The sequence below is a fragment of the Apus apus genome, chromosome 5 (assembly GCF_020740795.1).
Source record: "Apus apus isolate bApuApu2 chromosome 5, bApuApu2.pri.cur, whole genome shotgun sequence".
Lineage (NCBI taxonomy): Eukaryota > Metazoa > Chordata > Aves > Apodiformes > Apodidae > Apus > Apus apus.
In genome coordinates, this window is record NC_067286.1 from 46,415,285 (window position 1) to 46,434,325 (window position 19,041).

Here is a 19,041-nt window from a genome sequence, read left to right on the forward strand (position 1 = left end):
CACTAAGTAAATACTAAGATGCAACAAATGCAATTAAATATGGCAAGAAAGGTGTTTGGTTAACTAAGTGTTGTGAGAGGAAACATTAACTGCTTTCATCTATCAGCAAATATTCCTAAATACTAGATTAGATCACAAGACCCTGAAAGACCTAATTATTACCCTCTTTGTCACTGTGTAGTTCCCTCCCTAAGAAAACAGACAAGATACATGTGAGGAGGAAAAGGGAGAGCTCCTTTTATATGTTATATGGTGCAGCTGACTTAGGTTGGGAAATGTAATCTGCCATCACTGTGTCAAAAGTCCCAGAAATTCCTTTTGCTACCAATAAGCTGCTTTAGTTTATGCATGACTTGTCCTCAAGCTTCCAGTCCCCACAGAAATTTTCCATTACAGTAGCTCCATATAAGACAGAAAATGTGTTCTAAATTTTACCATAACATTATTTCAGTAGGTGTGCCATTTAACTACTTATTTTTTTTCTGGTATTATCAGCATTTACAACAAATTTATTTGTAACAACATTTTCCTGAGGAAAAACCTAACAAGTCAGTAATGAATTTCAGAGATACCTCAATTTACACATCATCATAACACTGATGTCATGTTTCGTGCTCGGAATATTTGAATCTGCAGCAAATGTCAAGGACAGCACATGTTCTCTGTGTATTTATTACACTAAAACTTTAGATCAAATGCCTGAAAAAAATGGTACTGTGTTTATACGTATAAATATATACATATATGCATATATGAGTGTGTATGTATATATATATACACAAAGCTCTTAACAACTTCTTGAACTATCTTAAGATATGAAATAGATTTTGGACCTGTTTCCCAGTTAAAAGTAAAATCACATGGCCCCCTTGGCTACGCACTATTGTATTTACCTTCTACTCGAGCCATTAATCGGAAAAGCAGGTAGATAAATGCCTTTCCAGAAACATTCTTTTGCTGGAGTAGAAGTTGCAATGCTACCTACCCTACTCAGTTTCAATTTTGATCTTTGTTAAAATGACCCTTAGCCAAGAAAGCACTCATTCAAGAGATCAGACAAGGACCTTATATTTTTGCTTCATCTGAATCAGTCCTCTTTTTTTTTTTTTCTCCCCCTCTACCCTTGTTTACATACTTTAGAAGCATAATCATTTCAAATTCAAAATATATCATAAACATGAGTGAATAAATTACTCATAAACATAAGTGAATAAATTACTCATTTCTTTATTCTTTGAAGTGCAAAGTCTCTCTGTCATCAGTGTAGAATAAATATAAACCAGCACCATTCTGGTTGGGAAAAATAAAGGAAGTAATCTATATCAAAGACCACAAACAGGGACTAGTTTCTCCACAGAAAACATACATTTTCAAGTGATCAAAGTCAACCTCCTTCTGTGCCCCAGATGTGGTAAGGGTTGACTAGTACTATTTTATAAGATGTTAAACTCCCACATTATTCCTTCACTCTGCCATCATTTTCTAATTAATTGTTGAGCTCTTATTTATTAGACTGCTAATTCAAACTATTCAGAGAAAAACAATTTTGATACTCTTCCTTTTAGTTGAACTTAGAGTTGTTAAAAAATATTCAGATATTGATAAAACATATACAGATCAATCTTGAAGTTTCAAGAGACCACAGTGACTTTTGTCTTTAATGTGACAGCTTGCCTAATTTCTTCAGGAATATGGCTTCTGAGTTTAGCTGCATTTGGTTCTTTATCATAGGTTTAAAAAAAAAAAAAAAAAAAAAAAAAAGATACTTGCACTTTATTCCAAAGAACTGTTGTCACTAAATTCAGATAAGTTTGAATTGAGGTGTAATTTTTGTGTTTAACACAAATTTTTAGTTCTTTTCAATGCTGGAAAGAGTCAATGGAAACTATTGAGATGTTCATCAGAGAATACCTCTATCTCACACAGCCCTGCTGCACATCTGAAGTTTTGAAATATCCAGCGTCTTTCCCATGAATGGATTGAGACCTGAGCTGACCTCAGAGTGCTCTTAGAAAAGAACAGTCTGAAATAAAACAAACTTAAAGGCATTTCCTTCCTGGGACAAGTAGAATCGTATTCAAGCCTGAGAGAATCTTGATTAAAAGCAATTATTTTGTCAGTAGTCTTCATTATAATGAGGTTTGCCTTCTATGAAGTGCACTAGCTTTCATAATTTTTTTCTATTTTTACTTTAGGAGTATCTCTCAGGCTATCATTTCAAAAAGAAAGATAGAAGACTCCAAAAGTTGAAAAACAAGTAAATACTGCATATGAATAATTTTATTTATAATAATGTCAGTCTCCAATATGTATGCCATACATTTCAGAAATTGTACTGCATACAGTCATTTGGAGTTCAATCAAAATAGATAGGCCTACATATATGACTTCCATTAATTATTGTAAGTAGTGGCAAAATAGCTTTCTGGAAACTGGTCATCACCCTGGAACATTAACCATGCCTTAGCATATTATGAAGAAGAAAGTCACACTACTGACAGATTGGTGTTGGTTATAGCTCTATACAACAAGAAATCAAATAGCAACATTCAAGGATGAGTTCATGAAATAGAAAAATTTTACTTTAATTAATATCTTATACTCATCCACTGCTGATGAATAAATAGGTACAGCACCATTTAAATAGTGAAAGCTTTACATGTACTTGTTATGGCAAGCATTTAAAAAAAAAAAAAGATAACTTATTATTCTGGATCTTCAGCCAATTGTAGCTCTCCATTTTAGGCAGATCTCAACCATGGAGTAGTGTCTATTTTGTGAACTTGAGCTTCAGTGAGGAGGAAAAAAACAAACAGAAAATGTCCTATCTTGTTTAATTGAATTAAGAATCTAAAAATTTTCCAAAGTTATGTTTCTCATTCTGTCTCTATGTAATGAGTGGTGAATAACAGCAAGATCATTAAGAAGACTCCATTGGATGACTTTTTTTAACTAATCAAATATATACTTATATAACATAGACTTGTAAGTCTTATAAGAGACTGATATCACACATCGCTACTGCAATGTTATAAGAACAAGCAATATATCTGCAGATATTCTAGATATGTGAATTTCTTACTAATAGCAAATGAATTATGACAATACATGCATCAAAACACAAATAGCCTTCAGGTATTCTGTACAAGGAGCTATTATATAAATATTATTCTACAGTTTTTCTTCAGCTATTATGTTACAGTACAAATGTCACATGAAGAGTCCTTATGAGATGGGATAGGAAAAACGGACAGAAAAAATGAATGGAAAAATATTTTTAAAACCTTAGAATTGACTTGCAGAATCTCAGTGTTGCTCTTTCAGGGAAGCTTCATCCAGTATTAAAGGAGTAATCACTCTGCTTCCAGGAAAAGTATTTCATCATCAGTACTTGAAATAGGAGATTTTCTCTGATATGAAAATACATTTAGCCGAGGAGAAAATTAAACAAGTTGGTTGATAGGTACCTATGCAGAAAACAAACACTTTCTGATTAATAAAAGAACTTTTATTGTACTGAAAAATCTAACAACTTTCAACTGATGAGACCTCTTTATTTGGTAGCAGATGAATGCCATCTCTGAAACATTGCAATTAAATAATACTTGAAAATATAGAGCTCTGTTTGGATACAATCAATAATTTGCAGGTGAAAAAGTGTATGAAAGTAGCTCTAAAATTTATTCAGCAACTATACTGAACAGGATGCAAAAAAACCAAACCAAAACAAACAGACAAAACAAACAAACAAACAAGAACAAAACAAAAAAACACCAAACACACACAAAAAATTGAAAAGTATGCTTAGAAGAAAATGTTACAATTTGAATGCCAAACCCCATAAGAAAAAGGTCAAGGGCTGTGCTGGGTTTTTTATTTGTTTCTTCTCCATCTCCCCTCCCCCCATTTTTGTGAAAAGTGATGGTTCTGAGTGAATTTAGAGAGTGATCAATTATGACAGTGTATTTGGTATTTCTAGTTCTGAATAAAGGTAGTATTTGAAAACTAAACTAATCATAGGTAAGCACAAAATTTAAAAAATAGTGCTTAAGCAAAAACCTCTGAATTTATAGAACAAAATATGGTTCACTTGTGCAGTTAACTTACTTGCTCTGCTTAAAAATGATTTCTATTATCAGCATTATTGACACAAAAAATAATGTACATTTTAGTTAAATAACCTGTGTTTCAGTGATTTTTAACGGTTCTTCAGCAATCTGGACAGAGGATTTCTGGAGGTGTTTCTTTCAGAAAATATATTAAATAATTATTCTTTTTTCCTCAATAAAACCTTTCATTTCTGTTCCCAGAAGATATTAAGCCAAAAGATTCCATCAGGCACATTGCCAAAATTGGTTATCCCAAAACAGACAGAGGAAACATGACTGGTAAAAAGAGCAGATCTTTTCTTTTCTGGAAAAAGTTTTGGAACAGCTCAGACAAAGCCAGTGACAGAAGTCTGCATGAGGGAGATAGATCTGTAGGCCTAGAGTAACTCTTTCCTTATATTTTCCATTTTCTCCCACCTCACAGAAGGAACAGAAATCTAGTTATTGCTGATTTTGTCTGTCCTTTTAATAAAACTCTCAGGCTTTGTCTATGTACAGAAAAGGTGACTCATCCAATATGACATGAAACATATAGTTCAGCTATCAGCACGAACTTCTGGCTCAAAGCAGGGCAGCCTGCTAACATGCTGAATATAGAGCTGAGAATTTTAATCCTCTTGATGCAATTGGATCCCTAACTAGTTTACAAAAAATAAAACCCCTTATAGTAAGTTTTAATGTTCCTTTTCAAATACAGAGGTGGGTATGAACAAACATTTGACTAATGAGCCTGGATAAAATCCAAATGTTCTCATTGTGTTACTGATCCAAATATTTACAATTATAAACAAAACACGTATTTTCACCAAGTCCCTTAAAAATACTGTCTTAATGAGTATACATTCCTGTATACTCTCTCACAATAATATATATATCAAAAGCAAAATAAAAATGGACACAAATGGCAGCAATGTCAAGCAACTGCTCAACTTATATCTCAGTTTCCTTCTGCTATACTTAGAGAGCCAAATTTTGAAAAAAATACTACAAAGAAACTTAGTGCCCATTCCTGGAATCATATCTTTGAATTTGACCTTCTCCATGAACATTTTTATAAACACAAAATGTACACAAAATGTGTTTTATAAACTAGAGGATTTATTTTACTGCTGAGAAGTCAATATTGTTGTCCATTCAACAAGTGAAGATGTTAGAAAAAACATGTAAGATCATTAGTTGTGTAAAGTAAGTAGCAAAGCGTTAACAAAAGCCCCACCATTTCTAAATTAATAAAATAAATGTTCAGAAGAATACCAAAGAAAACTTTTAGAAGGCACAAACAAGAAAAGAAAACAAACAACAACAAAATAAAAATAATAATAATTAAAAAAAAAAAAAACAATGCTACAGGAATTAAGTATTTTTCTTAGTTAAAAGAATTTCAGAATAGCAAGGAGCTTTATTTTTGAAATCTGAGATCTAACCAAACATCTTGAAGATTAAAAAACCACAAACAATTAAGCAGTGATTACAAATAACCTTGTATCACGTATGCTCTACAGTGAATCTTCAAAGGAAGCAAAAAAGACTATTTGGGAAATAAATCTCATCTCTATTTGGTGTCTTAGAATTACCTTGATACCTGTCTTGATCTCAGACTTGACAGCATCAGAGTGGCACTTGTCTAAATCTATGTACATCATGTACTCTGACTGAAGAGTAACTGTTCATTGAACCTTGTTGTTGCTTTTCCCAGGTACTCATCTATTGGCATGTAATAATAAAAACTCTTATTTAACCTAAGCAAGCTTCCTTTTGATTCACAAAGAACATTATACCAAGACTTTAGTCAAGGCAAAGCTAAGTTTTATCATGTTTTCACCCTTGAATTTTAACCTCTACAATAACAGAACTGCACAGGCATAAAAAAAGAACTAATTTTGGGTTTCAGGATTACCACAGGCTTGTTGTGATTGAGCAAATGAGTCTCAAACCATTCCAGGTGAATAGCAGGGATGAGTCAATACTTTTTGCTTTGAAGAAGTATCATAGATTCATAGAACCATAGAATGTTAGGAGTTGGAAGGGACCTCTGGAGATGATCAAGTCCAACCCCTCTGCCACAGTAGGACCACCTAGAGTAGGTCACACAGGAACACATCTAGATGGGTCTTGAAAGAATCCAGAGAAGGAGACTCCGCCTCTCTGGGCAGCCCATTCCAGTAATTCAGTTAAGCACACAGTTTGGATAAAATTGGCTTCACTGTATATAATGTCAGAACATAAATTTAGAAAGCTCCTTTATGATAGAAAAAGATGGCATCTATCCTCAACAAATGACTGATGGCCCTTGTTAGCTTCATAATGACAAAAAAAAAAGTTGAAAAATCACAGATAAGAGTTTCATGTTAGGACAAAAAAGTAGTAGGGAATTGTTGCCTTCGGAAAGGCAAGGCGACCTGGTTCAGGAACGGCACGGCGACCAACCCCTGGTCGCTCGGTCCATATGCACACAGGCACCAATGTGGTGGATGGCAAAATGGCATTTATTGCCATGCGGTATGGCATTATATAGCTTGAGTAACGTCACATCCGTTTTGCTTACATCACAGTCTATACACTATTGGCTGTCCCGAGGGGGGGGGAGGGCCCTGTCTTTCCGTACAGCACGAGATCTTCCGGCCGCCAGACCCTGGCTACAGGGAATTAATCACAAGTGCTTCAGAGATTTAGTTAGAAGTAGTTTACCTTCTTACTTACATTTTAATTTATCTAGCCATAGCTCCTGAACACACGAAGAAGAGTAAAATACATCTCTCCTGAGATCTTGTCTCTGAAGTAATTTAGAGATAAAGTAAAAAAAATTATAGAATTCTATTACCCAAAGAAAGCAAGATATATATATAGGAAACATGTTCAAGTCCTATGAAGAAGCAAAAAGCATCCATAATGTGGAAAAACATATTAATTTGTTAGTTCCTGAGAACTGCAACAAATAAGGGATTACAATGTAATTATAATACATGAGTCCCTTTTAACGCTACCTAATATACATCATCAGTCCTCTCAATCCATCTGTCATTTCTGAGAAAGGCACACTACTATACCAGGAATGTGAATGTTACTTAACATGAATAAGATCCCTTTTATTTCTTGATTCCTATTGTAAATGAAGTGATGCCATAACTCATACATATGTCTAAACTTAAAGAAGTGCCGTTGCAGGGTTATCCAAAATTATCCCATAGTTTGCCAGAGAAATTGAAGTAAGATGGTGACTAACCTTAAGCGTTCACTGTAAAGGTTTAAATTCCATAGGTTTCATAAGACTTCTCCAGGAATGTTTTGAAAATAACTTTTCTCTGCTGATACCAAAACTTTTGTTGTCTTCCGTCACTAGTTTTGTGATAGCATTACCCATGATATTACATTCTTAGTCAGATGGAATCTATCAAGAATAGATTGAAAAAATACTTCATTTACACACACAATTAAAAAAAAAACAATCTTAGCCACAGACATTTTCTTTTTAACTGTCAGTGAGTGAATTTTGGAAATGCTTCTGTGCACAAAATGGTGGCAGGCTTTCATTTAAAGTTTATTGATTTTTGAAAGCTTGTATAAACTTGTACCTTACAGAGGTGTGAAAAGTCTTTAACTGATGTAATGGCTGTAGCTTGATGTTTTCTTCAGATTCTTGCTTGTAAAAGAAGCAGGGCTGACTAAAGAAATGTTCTGAACAGATGTTTGTAACTCAATTGATATTGGTATTACTAAGGTTTAAAATACAGTACATCTTTGAACCTTTTTAAGAAAGTATATTATTCAGGAGCCAGTATTTATAGACAATATTTATGTCCAACTTACAATGAGGGCATTTATAGTACTGTATGTTTTAGTATACCTCAGTAAGTTCATAGTTCAGTGAGGCATGAATAAGCCTGAACTGAATGAATTCTCTGTTTTCTTTCTAATAATTTCTTCCTACTTAAATAAGCTTAATAAACTGTGTGAGTGAATAGCAAAAAAAGATAAGGCCTTGTCTTTAGAAAAGGAGGTACTACTTGCCCTAAACCAAAGACAATTTTCAGAACCATTTTTCTAGATTTGTGGTTTGGGTTTGTTTTATTGTTATTGTTGTTGTCGTTGTTACCATGGACATTCATACAGATTTGCTAAGAAAACAGTTCTTCAAGATGCCATCAGAAATAAACTTTAGGGACAACTGTAGCAGCTACTTCCATCTCCTCTGTCTAAGCAAAAAGTGCAGCCCAGATGCCCCCAAGCCACACATTCATTGCTAAAAATCTGTTGTGGAACAGGAGAGGAAATATGACCTCATGGGTATGTAAAAGACACAATGGTTCAGAGAAACAGTCCTTTACAACCCTCCTCTGCTGTTGCAATGTGACTTCATTCCAGATCGAGGAAGAGTTTAATATGGATATTAATAGCTTTCAGCTCCCAAACTGTTCAAATTCACAGATCTTGCTTAGGTGTCTACAAACAGAAGATCACATGTTTATGCATTTACCTAAATAAAGACGGTATTTTTGAGCATTAAAGTGAAATTAACAATAACTACCTTACTTAGCAGGGTAGAAAACAGTGAAGAAGGGCTGAGGACAAGAGACTACTTGAAATCTGGCTTTCTTCCTTGCTTTGGAAGGAAGCACCAAAATTAAGCACCTCTGGATTCACAGCCAGGATCTAGGTGCTGTGCTATGTGTAATATGTATGTGTCAAAACCAGCCAAACCTGCTAGGTAGTGCCTGCATAAGGATAGGCCAGAGACTTGCTCTCTGAGACTGCCTTAGCACAATGACAGGGTGCCTGAGTTCCACCTCTAACAAGATTACTGCATTCTTAATTTACAAAGTGGTAGCACACAGTAAACCAAAATTCATCCCTCTGCAACCTCAAGAGCTTAAGCAGGAGCCTAGCCACCCTAGGCGAGCTCTGTGAACAAACAGCAGTAGTAAGTCACTTCTAAAAGGTAATTCAGATCTTCAGCAACCTGAGTGACTCTTAGGGAGAACTCATCTCCACTTTAATGGGATATCAAGAAACTAAAATCCATATTTTTTCTTTAATGTGTGAAGTTAGCTAAGATAAATCCTCCAGGCATCTAGAGACTTTCCCAAAAAATGCTTTGGTGCAAATCTCACAAGTCTCTTCCTCAGATTTAGGCAGTTTAGTACACAAGAGCTCTTCTGCTTCTGCCATCTCCTAGGCTGGCACCCTCTAAAATTTCTGTTCCCTAGTCTGATATAGTCTGTCAGAGTTAAGTAAAATCTGCATAGAAAACGATGCCAGGAAAGTCAGTCCCAAATCTGATCAGTGGGAATCAAAACCACACCAAATACAGAGAAATCCAAATGAAAGAGAAACCTCTTTGTATTTCTTTGAAATTCAGAAATGGGAGTGGTGGAATTTTTTTTTATTATTTTTTTTTCTCTTTATGTCTTCAGTTTAGAGGGATACAGCTCTTGCTCCTAATAAACTCACTTCTGTAGCAACTTCCTTGTCAGGATTCACAACATAATAGAGAACATAGATTTAATAAAATATTTACAAATCTCTGTTAAAATGAGTCGCACTACCTTGCTCAGAAATCCCAGGTACCTTTCCATTCTGTTTCACTTCTGGTAAAGTTCCTATAGAGCTAGCAGTGTTGCACTACCAGAAGAGTATCACCTCATTCCAGGGATGGGGTGTGACCTTGTGGGAGCAAAGCTGCTGATGGAGAACTGGAGGCCTTCCAGGGCAGTCTCCTGCATCTCAGTAGGAGAAGAGGCTCTGGGAAGGTAGGAGATCATCTGGTGTGCAGTGGGTGGCATGGGCCCTGCATCAGGACCAAACACAGATGTGGCTGGAGTTTCCCCACAGTCTTTTCTCTGGACTCTGCTGAAGTAGTACATATTGAAAAGAGAAATTAAAGGTGAATAGTGATCATCTTCACTATTCTAAAGTGATAAGAATGTTTGTTTGCTCTTTTTTTCAGCACATTTTTAACACAGATTCAGTGCAAGCAATGCATATAGTACAATTTTCCAGAAATTCCCATAGAGAAGGAAAAACCAACAAGAGGTATGTTATTTAAAATACATATGGTTGATATGAAATAGAAATAGGTTTGAATATAAAAGTCAAAATATGAAGAATTAGTAATTTCTAATTTGATTTTGACAGCATTAGGTTAACACCTTCCCATGTTAAGGTAGGCTAAGTCTTATAAACAAATTAAAAAAAGATGAGCTTATTATCTTTAAAATACAGTGAACAAAGGAACAGATAAAGTGACCTCCTCTATTCCTTTGAGACTTGATACAGTTGATAATACACTGGTATGAATAGTCCATAATAATAAAATTTGAGCTGTCACTATCCCAGAACACTGTGAGGGCAGCTTAAGACAACCCCTTGTTTATGACACTGCAACTATTACTGGAGACTGTATAGTTGAGGATATATCAGCACATGTTTCCAAGACAAAAGTAGAATTTGGAAGCTTTGAAGTTACAGCTTCATTAAGACTTTTTTAAACAGTGTTGTGCTGGTTTGTTTTGGTGGGGTTTTTTTGGTAGTGGGGGAAGGGCCCCAGGAGTGGCTCGGGTAAGAAGCTGAGAAGCTCCCCCTGCTACAAAACCAGCCGAGGATCCATTAGAGGGACAATAGATGCACCTCTGCAATTAATATAAGAAAGAACTGAGATGAGATCTGAGCAGAGTGAGCACTTAATGAAAAAAGAAGGTGCTGGGGAGAGGCAGAGCTATGCAGGTGGTTGGTGGAGAGGGAAGAAGGTGCCCTAGCAGAAGTTTCTCTGCAATCCGTGGCAAGATGGCAGCTGTCCCCCTGCACTCGTGAAGTAACGTGGTGGAACATTCCCTGAAGGTGCCAGGAGGGGTGAACTTGGTCAGTGGACTTGGATTTTGCAGCCAGTGGATTTGCTGCCTGTGGACTCTGATTGCAAAACTTTGGAAGACCCTGGTACCAGGGGAAGTAGCTATTCCCTAAGCAGTCCTTGATTCTGTGAGAAGCTCCCCCTGTAGCAGCTCTGGACCTCATGGGAAGGACTCATGAGGGAGAGGTTAGTGGAGGATGCTCTCGCATATGAGGGACCCCATGGGGAAGCAAGGGAGGACTGTAAGGAATCCTTCTTCCTGAGGAGGAAGGAGCAGCAAGAACCACCAGCCTGTGAACTGACTCTAAACCCCATCCCCTGTCCCTCTGTGCTGCTGGGGGGAAGGAGGGAGAGAAACCGGGAACAAAGTGATTTGGGCCCAGGAAGAAGGGAGGGGTGGGCATAATGCATTTAAGCCCTGCTCTTTATGCTGTGTCCTGTGTGTGTTTGATTAATGTAAAATTAAATTATTATTTTTTCCCCCAAGTTGAGTCTGTTTAATCCTCCTTGTCCTTTGTTTATACCCATGAGCTTTGTCCTCTTCCTCCCAGAGTATGTGTGTAGGGGAGAACTGAGTGAGCAGCCACTTGGCTGTTGTCGTGTTGGGCCTAAACCATGAAAAGTGCATATGGCATTTCCCAAACCTTCAGTACCTTGAAGCTTAATCCAAGGTCCACTGAACTCAATGTAGAGACTGAAATCTATTTTACAAGGCTTTGAATCAGAGTTCAGGCTATGTCTATTCTTAAGTTTTCGTTCTAATGAATACCTATCCATGGCTTCATAAAAATTACAGATTAGACCTCGTGTCCTAGTAGAAGCTAAAAACCTAGATGAGAAATGAAACCTTGTCATTCCTCCAGGTATGTAATTATCTAAATATACAATGAGAAAAATACAATTATCTGCAGTACTTCAACAACTACTTGTTCCACTTCACCCGAATCAGTTTGCACATCCCTAACATCTAGATTTGTAAAACTTCAAATACACACCACAGACAGGAAACTGGTTCCTCTGCTAAATATTTCCTATAAGCCAGTGGGATCAGCACATCTCAAGTTAAATAAAATGCAAAAGCATTTATGATCAACTGTTAGAGATAAGGCATGTGGAAAAAAATATTTGATCTTTTTTAAACAGATCACTCATCATTCAGGTATTTCCAAACAGAAAGACAGAACGTGCAAATATGTAAATACCTCCATAATGAGAGTAGTTATAAAAAGACTGAAATGCTCACATAGGTGAAAAGAATAATGCCTCTTCTTTCAATATAATGCAATATTATATGCTGATATTAAATTGACATCTAGGTATTCCCCTCCCCAATATTCCATTGCAGGTTCACCCATAACCCTTACTGTGTATAACCTGGGGTTACCAAGATGTTATATTGTAGTGTATTTATTACCTTAACTGAACTTTTTCTTCCCAGGCAACGATATAGCATATAAATAAGACCATCATTGATCTTTCTAGTTAGTAATATTGTGTTCTATTATTTCTTCTGTATATCTAGGTCATATTAAGAACTTGAATAACATAAGAGGCATGTGACTGTATACTCTAAACAGTCTACAAAGGCTCAAATTGGAAAAGAAAAAACAAAATTATGAATGATAGTTTTGGGATAAAAGGCTGCAAAACAGATTTTACCTGACAAAGTAACCCTTCATCCCTGCTCAGATCTGATGTGTAAATAAGTTTAAAGGAAAATAAAGTGATGTAAATTGCATCTTCTATCACTCTCTCAGCCCCTAAATTATGCCAGCCTACCCTCTCACAACCTAACAACTGTTATGGAAATATTAACAACACTCACCTCTTTTGTTCCTTGCCCATCACATTTATTTTGAAACTTCATAAATATGGTAAGAAAAAACTACATGGAAGCAAAATTATGCATCATTCTAATATAAACCTACTCTTTCTCTTGAAACACAGTGTAATTATTTTCTTTCTTTGAAACTATTACATCGTGTAAAACTCAAGCGTCAGTGACTGCAAAGTTTGCATAATTCTCTCAGTTCCCAGTCAGTTTACAAAGAGATGGTACATTGTAATTTCAGAGTGAAGAAAATATTTCACTGTCCATGAAAAATATGACAAATATTATGAAGAAAGCAAGTAATATTATAATACCATGAATTACCTTTAACTGAAAGCGAAGTAAACAATTTTTTTTTTCTCTCCATAAACTCTCTCACTCTGTTACTCATCCAAAAAATATAAATACTACTTTCAATGCAACATTCACAGATCTGCCCTTCAGTGTGTGTACACAAACATTCCCTCTTATCATTTTCTTTCATGTGTGATTTATCAGGTATCTATACTACAAGCATTTTGCCAGTATAGACAAGCAGAGCTTTATCCCACACCAACTAAAACTTTTTTGAGCTGCATGTGATGATCCACCCTGTTTTCTCCACTCCTCAGTGAAACTCGCTGTGTTGACAAAACAGCTTTTTATCTGCATAGTTAAGTTAATTAGTGATTACAATTGTTCATAACCGCCAGCAAAGTATACTTGAAGTCTGTGTTAAAGGTAAGTTTCAGCTTTTTTTAGCATAGCTGTAAGATTTGTTTTGTGGCCCTGTGGATTTCCAGAACTAGAAAATAATTATAATCTCCCACCTTTTTTTTTTTTTTTTTCCTTCTCCCGAGACACTTCAAAATCTTATCAGCAAGCAATCTGAAGCCTGTGTAACTAGCAGCAAGTTAACAGGTGACTAATCCTTAGTTGCTGCTCAAACAGTAATTTTTGTAGCATGTATCAAAAGTTATACAGGTATCAGCATATAAAATACCAGTTACTTTTCTCTTACAAAGCTCTAACTTTAGAGACCAGCATCTTTCCCATGTAAATCCAGTGAAGTCAGGGAAGAATTAGTAAACCAGCTCAGTGACTTGCGCTGCTGCTTTTCTCTTAGCAAAGGCATAGCTCCAGCTCAGAGTTAATAGCTAATCTGAGATAGCTTTGCAACCTCTATAGCCTTGAAATTTAAAGATTGTTCCTCTCCTGACTTGTCTCCTTGATGTCGACAAATATGCAAGTGCAGAACAACAATTAGATAAGTAAGGATTGCCTTGAAATAGGAATTACCCATATCTTAGTGGCACACAATAGATTCTAGCCTCCTCCTCTAGCACCTCATTTGATCATGTTTTTTTCACAATAAAAGTTCAAAGGACTGTTCCAAATCCTACAAGTACACTTAGAATAGCTGCAATAATTGCCTTTACTCAGGAGGGGGAGGGCAATTCTAGAAGAATGGAAAAAAGGTTTTGTTCAGTGGTGAAAGCAAAATATTACTTCAGTTTTGACCGTTTACAGAAGTCCAAATAACTGTTAAGAGTTTACAAGATAAAGTGGTAGGGATTTTTAAAAATTTCTTTTCAAGTCTAGAAAACAAAACAATTCATTAGAAAGTGTTACATTTAAACATTTTAAATTTTTATATTCATAAATACTTAATAATACGTAATAATCTAGTGAAGCTGACTTAAATTCACAAAACTTTCAGAGTCAAGGATTTCATTTTCTGCCAAAAAAAAAAAAGTCAATGCTCAAAATATTTCACTTCAGTTTATTTACAATCTACTTCAACTTTGATGAGCTCAGTTATCAGACTGTATATATGTGGAAAACATCTTTTCTATCATGTAAACCTCCTACACAGCTTCAGTAACTGTCTCTTAGGAATGTTATAAGTGGTATCTAATGCTTGAGTGTTTCTGTGATCTTCTACCTGAATCACTTGATCAGGAGGGAGTTCTGGTTATTTGAAAAAGTACATGGCATTGTAGCTAAAATTTGTCCTAGTGATTCTTCCCTTTTCCTGGCTGGTTTCTAACACCCTGCTCAGTCTTGCTATGATGTGTTCTTTATCCAGACAGTAAAACTATGACTCATTGTGGCAATTATATTGCTGCCTTTTTTTTTTTTTAGGCTAAAAATATTAATATTAATAATGAAATGTTAAATATTAATAATGACAAAAATATGCCAATGTTATAGTTAGTCTGATTATTTTCTGAAACAAGGTACATACCCCAAAACCACACATTTCACTTGCAGAATCATTATGCACCATTTAAATAACAAAGAAAGTAATAAATTTTTTTTTAGATTGTGGTTGTAAGACACAAAGTAAATCAAATGACACTTCCTTGTCTCCTTATTGACCTGACATTTAGGGCCTTTTTTACCCGTTTTTAATTCTTGCTCATTGTCTTGGGTTTATTTGTCAAGGTTTTGGTAGAATGGGGGCTGCAAGGATGGTTTCAGTGAGAAAAAAAGATGCCATAATCTGGCCCTGTGTCTGACATCCACTGCCAGCCAGCCCTAACAGAGTCCCACCACAGGCCAAAGCTGAGCCCATCAGCAATGGTGATAGCTCCTCTGTGACATCGTGTTTACAAAGGGGTAAAAAAAAACACTGTGCAAAGCAGCTTGAGGAGAGAAGTGAGAATATGTGAGAGAGACATCTTGCAGACACCCAGGTCAGTGAAGAACGAGGGGGAGGAGGTACTCTAGGCACCAGAACAGAAATCCCCCTGCAGTCTACAGTGAAGACCAGTTTGAGGCACGCTGTCCCTATGCAGCCCATGGAGGTTAACAATGGGACAGATATCCATGTACAGCCCATGAAGGACCCCCACGCTGAAGCAGGTGGCTTTTCCTGAAGGAGGCTGTGACTAAGTGGAAAGCCTACACTAGAGTAGACTCCTGCCAGGACCTGTGACTCTCTGCAGAGAGGAACCTATGCTGGAGCATTTACTAGCAGGACTTGTGGCTCCACAGAGGATGGACCCATGCTGCAGCTGTCCATCTCTGAAGGACTGCACCTTGTGGGAAGGACCCACGCTGGAGCAGTTCATGAAGAGCTACAGTGAATGGCAAAGACCCACACTGGAGAAATTTGTGAAGGACTACTTCATGTGACAGGGACCACACATTGGAGCAGGGGAAGAGTATGAGGAGTCCTCCCTCTGAGGAGGAAGAAGCAACAGAAATAATGTGTGATGAACTGACAACAATACCCATTCCCCATCACCTTTCACCTCTTGAGGGAAGGAGAAAGAGAATTCAGGAGTGAAGTTGAGCCTGGGAAGGAAAAAGGTGTTTTTAAATTTGTTCTTACTTCTCATTAACCTACTCTGGTTTTCATTGGCAATAAATTAAATTAATTTCCCAAAGCCAAGTCTGTTTTGCCCATGACAGTAACTGGAAAGTGATATCCCTGTCCTTATTCCAACCTATGAGCTTTTCATTGCATTTTTCTCCCTCTGTGTTGTTGATGCAGGGTGAGGGATGCAGTGGTTTGGTGGGCACCTGGCAACCAGCCAAGGTCAATCCACCATGCTCAGTCTCTGCCTCTATAATCTATGAGTTTAGTATTCCTTCTTACTCGATCCTAACGCATCATGATGAGGCAAGGGCACAGCCTTCTTTTGGAAAGCATAGGCTGCTTCTTGACGAATTCTTTGATTCCCAACATACTAAGGAAAGCCAAAACTTAATTATTGAATTATCACCACTGCCTGGTAGTGATACAGGCTACCAGGCTACAGGAAAAAAAAAATAAATACTGAAAACAATATAAAAGTATTACTTTTTTTCTTATTTTTATTTGAATGATCCTGGTTATTTTTCTCAGGCATATGTTGAGGGCAAGAGCTAGTTTAAAATCTATATCTATCAGATTGAGTCTTCTGGCTCCACAGAGAATTCATGAGGCATATTAGAATCTTGATGTCAGTGGAGCTGAGACACTTCGGCAGTCTGACAATTAAGCAGCTTTGCTCAAAATTTAATTTTAATATGTAGAGTATTTGCAGTTCTCAGCACTAGATACTTTAGGATCATAATTTTGAATACAGAGTGCCTAAATTGAGTAATGTCCTCTTCAGGCATGTAATGCTTAATCTACATTAGCCCTGAGATGACCTGTACTGAAAGCATTTTAAAAGCTTCATGAGCTCACAAAGCACAGGTTCGCTTATCCACGTTGACCAGTACCAACCATAAACACCCACTGGTGCCACTCACTGTTATAGGTGCCTTGAGCCTTCCCCAGAAAAATCAAAATTGTCTTATTGCCCTGATACTGGCATCTAGGCAAAAATCAGTATAAGAAAGTTTGAAAGACCTCTATATCACAGAAAAACAAGCACGCTTTTTTCTTGGTATGCTCATTACCTCAGTCTGAACCCAGGTTATGAAGAACCTTGAGACCAGTGTATTTTACACTGAGTATATTACAGGTATAAATATCCTGGTATATCAGGGTATTTTACGTTTGTTAAAATACAGTTTAGGTATAGCATAAAAAATTCTTTAGCTCCTTGACGATCAGTTTAACTCTATGTTTTATGAGTATAGAACATAGTCCAAAGCACAGCTAAGCTTTTCCTTTAGGAATATTGAGTAAAAAGACTTTCAGCACTTTAAGGAGAAACAACCAACACTGGAAATAAGATTTGCCATAATAAATCTTACCGTCCATATTTTTGCTCTGTTATCCAGTGCTCTGACTCTAAAATTGTCCAAATGCATTAGATGTTTGAGGGAAAAAAAAAACAACTATCCAACCTTGTTGTGCATGGATGAAAACTACCTGTACCTTCTTATCTTCGCAAGCAGTTTTGTTAGATGATAAAACATGAGCATAATTAACTTTTGATTTTTTTTTAATCACTCAGTTTAGTGATACTCCAAAAACATTGGAAAAAAGACAGAAAAATGCATAAGGCAGACACATGAACAGATAGAATGTAATTTTGATTGCATGCAATTTTTATTTTCTTTAGTCTATAAATCCTTTCCTGAGATAAGATGATCCTGCTTGGTTAACCATGTCTGAAGTAGGTTAGCTGTTTAGCTATACAGAAGCATTATAGGATTAGAATTAGGATTAACATATAATTGTTGAAAAAGCATGAAATCCTTTCCATAGCCGTGGTTTAGAAAAGCCTTGTATGTCTCTGTTCTTTTATGCATTTTCTTAAAGTGTGATTTGGAATTCAGGAAGCAATGGTATTAAGAAGCTTGGTTTTTTGGACTGATTTTCCTCAACAGAAACACCATTTTGAGTAACAAATAAAAAATGCTTCAGAAAGAGGGAATAACTGATCTTCCAGAAAATGAACAAACAATTCAAAGTGAAGAAACATCGAGAAAGAGGATATAGGAGATGTTCATTCCTTAGAAATCTTTCTCATTAGCTACACACAACATACTCTTTTATGAAAACAAAGTTAACGTAAAGGTTTATAAAACCTATGATATTACAACTATAAAGCTCAATCCTTTATTTTTCATCCTATAGGCCTCAATCTTAACCCTGACTCAAGGACATAGTGGAATGGTGGGAATAGATTCTGTGGGAATAGATTAATTAGGCTTTGTGAAAAAAAAATCACATGGGAAAGGGAATTTGGTGTTCTGAGTTTTAATACTGTAGGAGACTTCAATCTTCATTACTGTACTCTAATCTTTTAGAATTTGTATAGGCCATTATCTAACACCCAAAATGTTAGCTCTTCAATAGTTTTATAGTTTGTTGACAGTGGAATGGCTAAGAAAGTTAATGCAAGCCCACTAGTGCCAAAATCAATGTGTATAAGTTAAAATGCGAGACTATTGTCTCTGCATTTGTTATAGAATCGTAACATAGTTTGGCTTGGAAGAGGCTTTTAAAGGTCATCTAGTCCAAAACCTCTGCAATGTGTAAGGACATCTTCAGCTAAAACATGTTGCATCCAACCTGACCTGGAATGTTTCCAGGGACGAGGCATCTGCCACTTCCCTGGGCAACCTGTTCCACTGTTTCACCACCCTCACTGTAATTACTTTTTCCTTATATCTAGTCTAAAATCTACCCTGTTTCAGTTTACAACCATTACACCACTTGTCCTATTGCAACAGGTCCTGCTAAAAATTCTGTCCCCATCTTTCTTACATACATCCTTATAGCATTGTATGGTAGTTATAAGGTCTTCCCAGAGCCTTCTCATATTCAGGCCAAACAACCCTAACTCTCTCAGCCTTTCTTCACAGGAGAGGTGCTGCAGCCTTCT

At 36.4% G+C, this 19,041-nt stretch overlaps 1 long non-coding RNA gene across 2 annotated transcripts in view; it reads right to left on the minus strand.

Moving 5' to 3' along the window:
* Nucleotides 1-6,612: 6,612 nt before the first annotated feature.
* The window catches only part of LOC127385104 (uncharacterized), an 80,884-nt gene continuing 68,455 nt past the window's right edge, over nucleotides 6,613-19,041 (minus strand). The window contains exons 2-3 of one of the 2 annotated variants that reach the window (XR_007889590.1): nucleotides 7,333-9,956; nucleotides 6,613-6,882 (exon numbers count right to left, since the gene is read on the minus strand). This is a non-coding gene — a long non-coding RNA (uncharacterized LOC127385104). Of the gene's footprint in view, nucleotides 6,883-6,902; nucleotides 9,957-19,041 lie in introns of those variants that run through there. The other variant, XR_007889591.1, reaches the window with a different exon arrangement.